The sequence below is a fragment of the Piliocolobus tephrosceles genome, chromosome 10 (genome assembly GCF_002776525.5).
Source record: "Piliocolobus tephrosceles isolate RC106 chromosome 10, ASM277652v3, whole genome shotgun sequence".
NCBI classification, from domain to species: domain Eukaryota; kingdom Metazoa; phylum Chordata; class Mammalia; order Primates; family Cercopithecidae; genus Piliocolobus; species Piliocolobus tephrosceles.
This window is the reverse complement of record NC_045443.1, coordinates 71,358,885-71,368,082: the sequence shown is the minus strand read 5'-3', so window position 1 is coordinate 71,368,082 and position 9,198 is coordinate 71,358,885.

The window sequence follows — 9,198 nt, the reverse complement described above, 5'->3', positions numbered from 1 at the left end:
CTTTCTTTCTTTCTTTCTTTCTTTCTTTCTTTCTTTCTTTCTTTCTTTCTTTCTTTCTTTCTTTCTTTCTTTTCTGAAAAAAAGTGATACTTCAATCTTGACTCACTGTAGACTCTGCCTCCCGGATTTAAGTGAGTCTCCTGCCTCAGCCACCAGAGTATCTGGGATTACAGGTGTGTGCCCCCATGTCTGGCTAATTTTTGTATTTTTTAGTAGAGATGGAGTTTCACCATATTGGCCAGGCTGGTCTCAAACTCCTGACCTCAAGTGATCCACCTGCTTCGGCCTCCCAAACTGCTAAGACTATAGGCATGAGCCACTAGGCCTGACCTAGAATACTATTTTATAAAGGAAAGGAAATACTATTAAAAGATATACTATTTTCTTTCTATTATTCATATTGGATAATTTCCATTATTCTATTTTCAAGTTCAACGACTCTCTTCCCTGCCCATTCTATTCTGCTGTTTAGCCCATTCATTGAGTTACCTATTTCCATGATTGTATTTTTTACTTTGATAATGTCCATTTGCCTATCTTATATTTTATATTTATTTGTTGAGACTTTCTAATTTTTATTTGTTTGAAATACATTTGTAAAACCTCATGAAAACATTCTTAAGATGATTGCTTTTAAAAATTTGTCAAATAATTATCTCTGTCACTTATTGCAGGAGTTTGATGACTGTCTATATTTTATCCAAACTGAGGTTTTCCTGGTGCTTGGAATGATGTGAGACTTTCGATTGGAACCTGGTCATTCTGAGTATTGTGTGATATGAATATGGGTATTATTTAAAACTGTCTCTGACAACACTCCAGTGTTGGAGGTGTCTTGTGATTTCCACGTGGTGGCAGAAGTCCTGTTTCCCCACTTGATCTCCACTGAGATCAGGTGGTGAGGGGCTCCTTGTTCCTGCTTGGTGGTGATGAGAGAGTTGCAGCTCCTCTGTAGAACTCTGCTGGCACCACCATGGCTGGGAGGGGTGAAAGTGCCTCCTTACTTATGTGATCTCCACTGATGCCAGATGGAGAGTGGCCTCTTTACTATTGGATAGTGGTGAAAGTAATCTCTATTTTATCTATAAGGTACCACTTCAGTTACCTCTGAGTGTATTGGTTGTCCTGGCTCCTCAGCAGTATCCACCAACACAGTAGAGGTAAAAGAGAAAGTAATGGGTGTCTTCACTACCTCCCAGCTGGGAAAAATGTCTCAGGCTCCCACTTGGTCTTCCCTGCTACCACCCTGGTGCCATATAACAGCCTAACAGGTATGAAAGCCTGGGCTCAGTACTTGACCATTGCTGGCATGAGTGAGAGCTGGACACTGTTTTCTTTGTGGTATTTGCATGGAGTAGAGGAGTTATTGTCTAAAAGTATTCTGTCTTGCTAGACTGCCTTTTTTCTTGTCTCTAGGCTTTTTACCCCTGTATTTGTTAGGAATCTATAGAAGTACAGAGCTAATAGGATAGATTTTATAAAAGGGAGTTTATTAAGTAGTGTTAATTCACACGGTCACAAGGTCCCACAATAGGCTGTCCACAGGCTGAGGAGCAAGGAAGCCAGTCCAAGTCTCAAACCTGAAGAACTTAAAGTCTGATATTCAAGGGCAGGAAGCATTCAGCATGGGAGAAAGATGTAGGCTGAGAGACTAATCCAGTATAGTCTTTTCACATTTTTCTGCCTGCTTTACATACACTGGCAGCTGACAAGATGGTGCCTACCCAGATTACACGTAGGTCTTCCTTCCCCAACCTACTGACTCAAATGTTAACCTCCTTTGGCAACACTCTCACAGACACATCCAGGATTAACGTTTTGCATTCTTCAGACCAATCAAGTTGGCACACAGTATTAACCATCACGAGTGGGGGGACACTTGTCAACTTGAACTCACACACATCTCCTAAGATCATACATAATCTTCAAATAAGAACAATAATCAAGTCATAATTATGCCTAAGACAATAAAGATATCATTTATACAACTGGAAGTGCACCAATCCCCAATCCAAATGGTATTACATAAAGTTAACAATACTTAAATCATTATATGAAGCCAACAAATCTTATGTCACATGATAAAGGAAAAGGGAAATAAAATAAAGATATTTTCTTAGTATAAGTGTACACATGCACAAACATGTTTTTAACAAAAGAAGGAGGAAGTACTAATGACTATTACAGTCCTCTTTCTGCAACTGGTCATGTGGTCATAACTGGTATTGATGACTACCTTCTTCTACTGACCATTCTGTATGCCCTTTACCTTCAGCAAGCACATCATTTTTTTTTTTTTTTTTTCCCCCTGGTGGAGCGACCCAAACTTTCATTCCTCAAGGGTCTGGGCCATTTGTAGTCCTGCCTGGGTTGGGCTATTATAGTTTCCCATTGACCTTAATCATAGGACACAGTAATACTAAGAGATGCCCTAATGGATCTCCTGTATTCCATGCATACTCTTCCTTACCTCCGTTGTGGAGTAGTAGACTGATTTCATCTTGATAGTCTGGGTCAATCACCCCAGCCAACACCGTGACACCCTTCTTAGCCTGTTGACTTAAAGGTAGGAGGAGCCCAAAGTGTCCTGGTGGCAATCTTAACTTCCAGTTTTATGGAATTGTTGTTGTGTCTCCCGGTGGCAGCGCTTCTCCCTCTGAAACTAAGACCTCTAGGCCAGGACAATGTAATGTCATGGGAACAGGAAGCAAACATTTTGGTAGTTGATCACTAGGGGTGATAGTGAGTGATGCCGCTTCCACTTCCATGCCTTGATTACTGTACCCGTGAATCCTGGCTATGGGAGAAACAGTGTCATGTATTGGAGGCTGATTCAGAACATACACAGCCCTCTGGAGAACTTTGTCCAAGCCCTGCAGACTATTGTCACCTAGTTGGTGCTGTAATTGTGACTTCAAAAGGCTATTCCAGGCTGGGTACGATGGCTCACACCTGTAATCCTAACACTTTGGGAGGCCTAAGGCAGGCAGATCACCTGAGGTCAGCAGTTCAAAACCAGCCTGACCAACATAGCGAAACCCTGTCTCTACTAAAAATACAAAAATCAGTCAGGCAAAAATTAGCCATGCCTGGTGGCACATGCCTGTAATCCCAGCTATTTGGGAGGCTGAGCCAGGAGAACTGCTTGAACCCAGGAGACAGAGGTTGCAGTGAGCTGAGATCATGCCACTGCACTCCAGTCTGGGCAACAAAGCAAGACTCTGTCTCAACAAACAAACAAACAAACAAACAAACAAACAAACAGGGCAATCCACCATTCTGTGAATCCAGCTGCTTCAGGATGACAGGGAACATGGTAAGACCAGTGAATTACATTAGCGTGAACTCACTGATACACTTCTTTAGCTGTAAAGTGAGTACCTTGGTCAGAGGCAATGCTGTGTGGAATACCATGACAGTGGATACCATCCACGGATGGTAGTCTTGGCAGAAGCATTGCATGCAGCTTAGGCAAACCCATAGCTGGAGTAAGTGTCTATTCCAGTGAGGACAAACCTCTGTCCTTTCTATGATGGAAGAGGTCCAATATAATCAATCTGTCAGCAGGTAGCTGCGTGATCACCCCAAGGAATGGTGCCATGTCGAGGGCTTAGTGTTGATCTCTGCTGCTGGAAAATTGGGCACTCAGCAGTGGCCATAGACAGGTCAGCCTTGGTGAGTAGAAGTCCCTGTTGCTGAGCCCATGTGTAACCTCCATCCCTGCCACCATGGCCACTTTATTTAGTGGATCATTGGACAGTGATGGGGTGGCTGGAGAAAGAGGTTGAGTGGCGTCCACAGAATGGGTCATCCTATTCATTTGATTATTAAAATCCTCCTCTGCTGAGGTCCCCCTTTGGTGAGCACTCACATGAAATACAATATCTTCACAGTTTTCGACCAGTCAGAGAGGTACATCCATATACCTCTTCCCCAGATTTCTTTGTCACCAATTTTTCAATCATTCTTCTTCCAAGTCCCTGACCATCCAGCCAAACCATTGGCTACATCCCATGAATCAGTATATAATCACACATCTGGGCATTTCTCCTTCCATCCAAAGTGTACAACCAGGTGCACTGCTAGTAATTCTGGGAAGATTTCCCTTCACTGCTGTCCTCAGGGATGTCCTACAAAGGGGCTGCAGTGCTGCATCTGTCTAATTTCAAGTGGTGCCTGAATGTCATGCAGAACCGTCTGTGAACCAGGCCATAGTCTTCTCTTCCTCTTTCAACTGATAACAGGGAACTCCTCATGAGACCATAGGTGCAGGCAAGGGGAGAGAAGGCAGAGTGGCAGGAGTAGAGACTATAGGCCTTTGAACCACTTCCTCATGTAACTCACTTTGCCTTCAGGACCTGCTTGAGGTCGATCACGTATATACCACTTCCCTTTGAAGATAGAATACTGTTGTGCATGACCCACTGTGTGGCTAGATAGGTCAGAAAGCACCCAGTTCATGATAGGCAGTTCAGATCACATGGTGACTTGATGACCCATAGTCAAATGTTCAGTTTTCACCAAAGACCAGTAACAGGCCAAGAGCTGTCTCTCAGAAGGAGAGTAGCTATCTGCAGAAGATGGCAGGCCTTGCTCCAAAATCCTAGTGCCTCTACTCTGATTCACCTACAGGATTCCTGCCAAAGGATCCAAACAGCGTCCTTACCCGCCACTGACACCTCAAGTACCATTGGATCTGCTGGGTCATATGGCCCAAGTGACAGAGCAGCTTGCACAGCAGCCTGGACCTATTGCAGAGCCTTCTCCTGTTCTGGACCCCCCTTGAAACCAGCACCCTTTCGGATCACTTGATAAATGGGAAAAAGTAACACACCCAAATGAGGAATGTGTTGCCTCCAAAATCCAAATATGCCCACTAAGTGCTATGTCTCTTTGTTGGTTGAAGGAGGGTCCAAATGCAGCAACTTATCTTTCACCTTAGAAGGAATATCTCAAAGGCTTCACATCCCTGGACTCCTAGAAATTTTACTGAGAGAAGTTTCCTGAATTTTAGTCAGATTTATTTCCCATCCTCTGGCCAGCAAACGTCTCACCAATAAGTTTAATGTGTTGCTACTTCTTGCTCACTGGATCCAATCACCATAATGTCATCAATGTAATGGACCAGTGTGATATCTCGCAGAAGTAAAAAGCGATCAGAGTCTCTCTCAGTAAGATTATAACACAAAGTAGGAGAGTTGATATACCCCTAAAGGTAGCACAGTAAAGGTATATTGCTGGCCTTGTCAGCTGAAGATAAATTGTTTCTGTTGGGCCTTATGGACAGGAATGGAGAAAAAGGCATTTGCCAAGTCAATAGCTGTGTACCAGATACCAGGAGATGTGTTAATTTGCTCAAGCAATGAAACCACATCTGGTACAACAGCTGCAATTGGAGTCACCACTTGGATAAGCTTATGATAATCCACTCATTTTTCAAGATCCAAGTGTCTTCTGTACAGCCCAAATGGGAGAGTTAAATAAGGATGTGGTGGGAATCACCACCCCTGCATCTTCCAAGGCCTTGCTGGTGACACCAATCTCCGCAATCCCTCCAGGGATGCAACATTGTTTTCGATTTACCCTTTTTCTGTGTAGAAGCAGCTCTAATGGCTTCCATTTGGCCTTTCCCACCATAATAACCCTCACCCTGCCAGTCAGGGAGTCAATGTGGAGGTTCTGCCAGCTGCTAAGTAGGTCTATGCCCATTATGCATTCTGGCACTGGGAAAATGACAATAGCATGAGTCCAGGGACCCACTGGACCCACTGTAAGTTGGCCCTGAGCTAAAACTCTATTAGTTACCTGACCTCCCTAACCTCCTGCTTTAACTGCAGGACCACAACGATGTTTTGGGTCCCCTGGAATCAACGTCAGCTCAGAGCTAGTGTCCAATAGTCTCTGAAATGTCTGATAATTTCCCTTTCCCCAGTGCAAAGTTACCCTGGTAAAGGGCCAGAGATCTCCTTGGGGAAGAATGGGAGAAAGATTAACAGCATAGTTTGTCAGTAGTTTAGTGGGGTCCTTCTACAAGGGACCCAGCCTCCCCTTCATTCAAGGGGTTCTGGGTCTGTAAACTGGCTCAAGTCTGGAAATTGATTGAAGGACTGATTCTCTGTTTTTATAATTCAAATTAGTCTTTTGTCCATTCAACCTGGAATATTTCTGCTCATATAAATTAAGTAGGAATGCAGTAGGCTTCCTATAAATTTCACTTCTAGAAACAATGTGATTAATTAGCCAATGCCAGAGCTCCACATGAGTGAGACTATTCTAGTTGCTGCTTTGCCTCTGCTGTCCATTATGGTAGCTACACCCCTGCCACCTTGGGATCCAATTATTCCCATTGTATTTACATTTTTTGTAGTTGAATAACTGTGGTACCTACTGTTAGATCTGACACACAGAGAAGAGCAATTATAGTGCTGTTCAAAAATTCAGGTTTGCAAAGCATTGGTCAAGGATATATCTTCTAGAACCCCCCAGCTAGAATGAGTATGTATAAAGTGACTAATCCCTCCAGCATCCCAATCTCCCTAAGCCTTTGAATCCCTTCCTCTACATTAAACCAGGAGAGATCAGGCATTTCCAGCTCATTCACAGTGGGCCATCTTTAATTCCATATTTCAGCTAACCAAGCAAATAAATTATTTGAATCTTATATTTTTTAACTCCCCTAGCTGCAACATTAAATGCAGAATCCCTACTTAGTGGGCCCAAATCAACAAATTCAGCCTGATCCAACTTTATGTTACTTCCACCATTATCTCATACCCTTAATTTCTATTCCCATGCCTGTTCTCCAGATTTATTTTTATATAAATTAGAAAACTCAAGCAGTTTTTTTCAAGTGTAGTGCACTTCCTCATTGTTCACAGTCACTCTGAATCTCAGTTCTAGGGGCCTGCCAGGACTTTAGTTATAGGTCTAAAAGCAAACAGGGGTGTTGAGGGTGGCTTCTGAGGAGAATCAACATTATCTTGCCTGGCAATTGCCTCTGGAGAGGCAACAATCTGGGTCCTAATGTCCCTCACTAGTCTGTCTTCTTTTAACTTTTCAGACACCTCTTTTCTTTGTTTAAATATAATGTCCACAGTTTTAGTTATACTTTTTGGAAGGAATAGAAAAATGTGTACATGCTGCATCTCCCTGGACACAGAAGTTGATGGAACTCATGTTTATTTTAGACTATATCTTTTTGGCAGGGCATGGTGGCTCACACCTATAATCCTAGCACTTTGGGAGGCTGAAGCAGGTGAATCACGAGGTCAGGAGTTCAAGACCAGCCTGGCCAATATGGTAAAATCTCATCTCTACTAAAAATACAAAAATTAGCTGGGCATGGTAGTGTGCATCCGTAAGCCAGCTATTCAGGAGGCTGAGGCAGGAGAATCACTTGAACCCAGGAGGCAGAGATTGCAGTGAGCAGAGATTGTGCCACTGCACTCCAACTTGTGTGACAGAGCAAGAATTCATCTCAAAAAAATAAAAATGAAAATAAATAGACTCTATCTTTTTGAGTACTTACACATGAGATAAACAATAATTCTCTGACCATCAAAACAAACAAACAACAACAACAACAAAAACCATTTTCTTGCTCACTCCCTACTTCAGTATTAAATATTTTAAATACTCCACTAGGATAAATCATATTCACTTAAATGGTTAACTGTAAAATGTAATAGCTTGCAATGTGCTGAAAGCTACATATGAACAAGAATGCAATTTTTCATCCCTTTTGCTCAAATCCTGTTCTTGCCTCTGTATATTTTCTAAATTGTGAATACAAACTAACTACTTCATACATGGATTAATGTAGATGTAAGGGTCAATCCGTTTACAAAACATTAGTAAAATCTTGTTTCTTTCTAAATTTTAATAAATATAAATATAATTATAACATTTTATTCCAATAGCTTAGTTAATTTTGTCACACTTTCCATTGGATGTAAACCCCTTCTTTCAAGACCACCATTTAATCTGATGAAGACCAAGTTCACACCAAGCAAAAGTAGAATTCAATAACGAAACTCTGAGATGGGAGACCTTAGAGAGGCAAAATGCTGTCAGCTGTTGGGGGTTTTAGTTCAGCAAGTAAAAGAAATTTTAGTGATGGGCATTTTCAGTTTACACTGTAGTGCCAACCAGACAGGATGCTGCTCAGTAACCTGACAGAAGCTGAGAAGAGCAAAGAGCAATTTTCACACCTCTCTCTGATAAGGCAGTGGGTTAATTAAAGGCAATCAATTGAGTGACAAATAAAAAGGAATTGCAAAGATTGTTTTAACACAAGAGCTTTTCAACAGTGAATAGACCTTGTCAATTAAGGAAAATGTAAAAAGCAGAGGAGTCTGCCTGCTTGATCTTATGGAAGGGGGAGGAATAACTGATAAACTTGCTATCAACCTTGAGTAAGACACTTTCCTTTTTTGTTTTGTTTCTTCATCTCTAAAATGAGGACTTCCTACAATATAATTATCTCCATGCGTCCATTACTTTTGTGAACCTAGACTCAAAGAAAGTTTCTGAGTATGCTCAATATTTGAAATATTGATGCTCTTTATATTTTACTCAAGCAATTTTCTTGGCCAGTAAATCCTGTAAAATGCTTATGAGGCTACATTAGAATGCCTGGATTAAAAAAATAATAGTATGAAGTCTCATGTTTCTGAATCTCAAATGATTTAAATATACCTCATTAATCGCCATATCATTCTTGGAGGTATATAGGTGGGTGTGTTTAACATTATTATCAACAATTCAATAATGCCGTGGAGATCAATCTTCTCTTTTACAACATAAAGGAAGTATGTATTTTACCTTCAAAAGTCTCATAAAAGAGAAAGATATTCAAATATAAATATATCTCTAAACACACTGTCAAATATCAATGGGATAATTATACAAAATGAATTTGAGATTCATAAAAGAAACTACTCTCTTTAGAATATATTAGATTTTTGTGAAAACAGCATTAGTAGTTTCAGGCCTCTGGGATATGATTAAGTGCTTAAAACAGTAATTTAATTTATTATGGGTTCAGGTGTACTTCCCATTTTTTAACAGGCCTATATTTAAAAGTTTGTATAAATTAAATTTTTATTTTTTTAAAAAAGAAATCTGTCAGCTGAATCATCCTTTTAAAAGATGAATACAGTGAATGATTAACCTTTGTATTCAGCTATATTTAATATT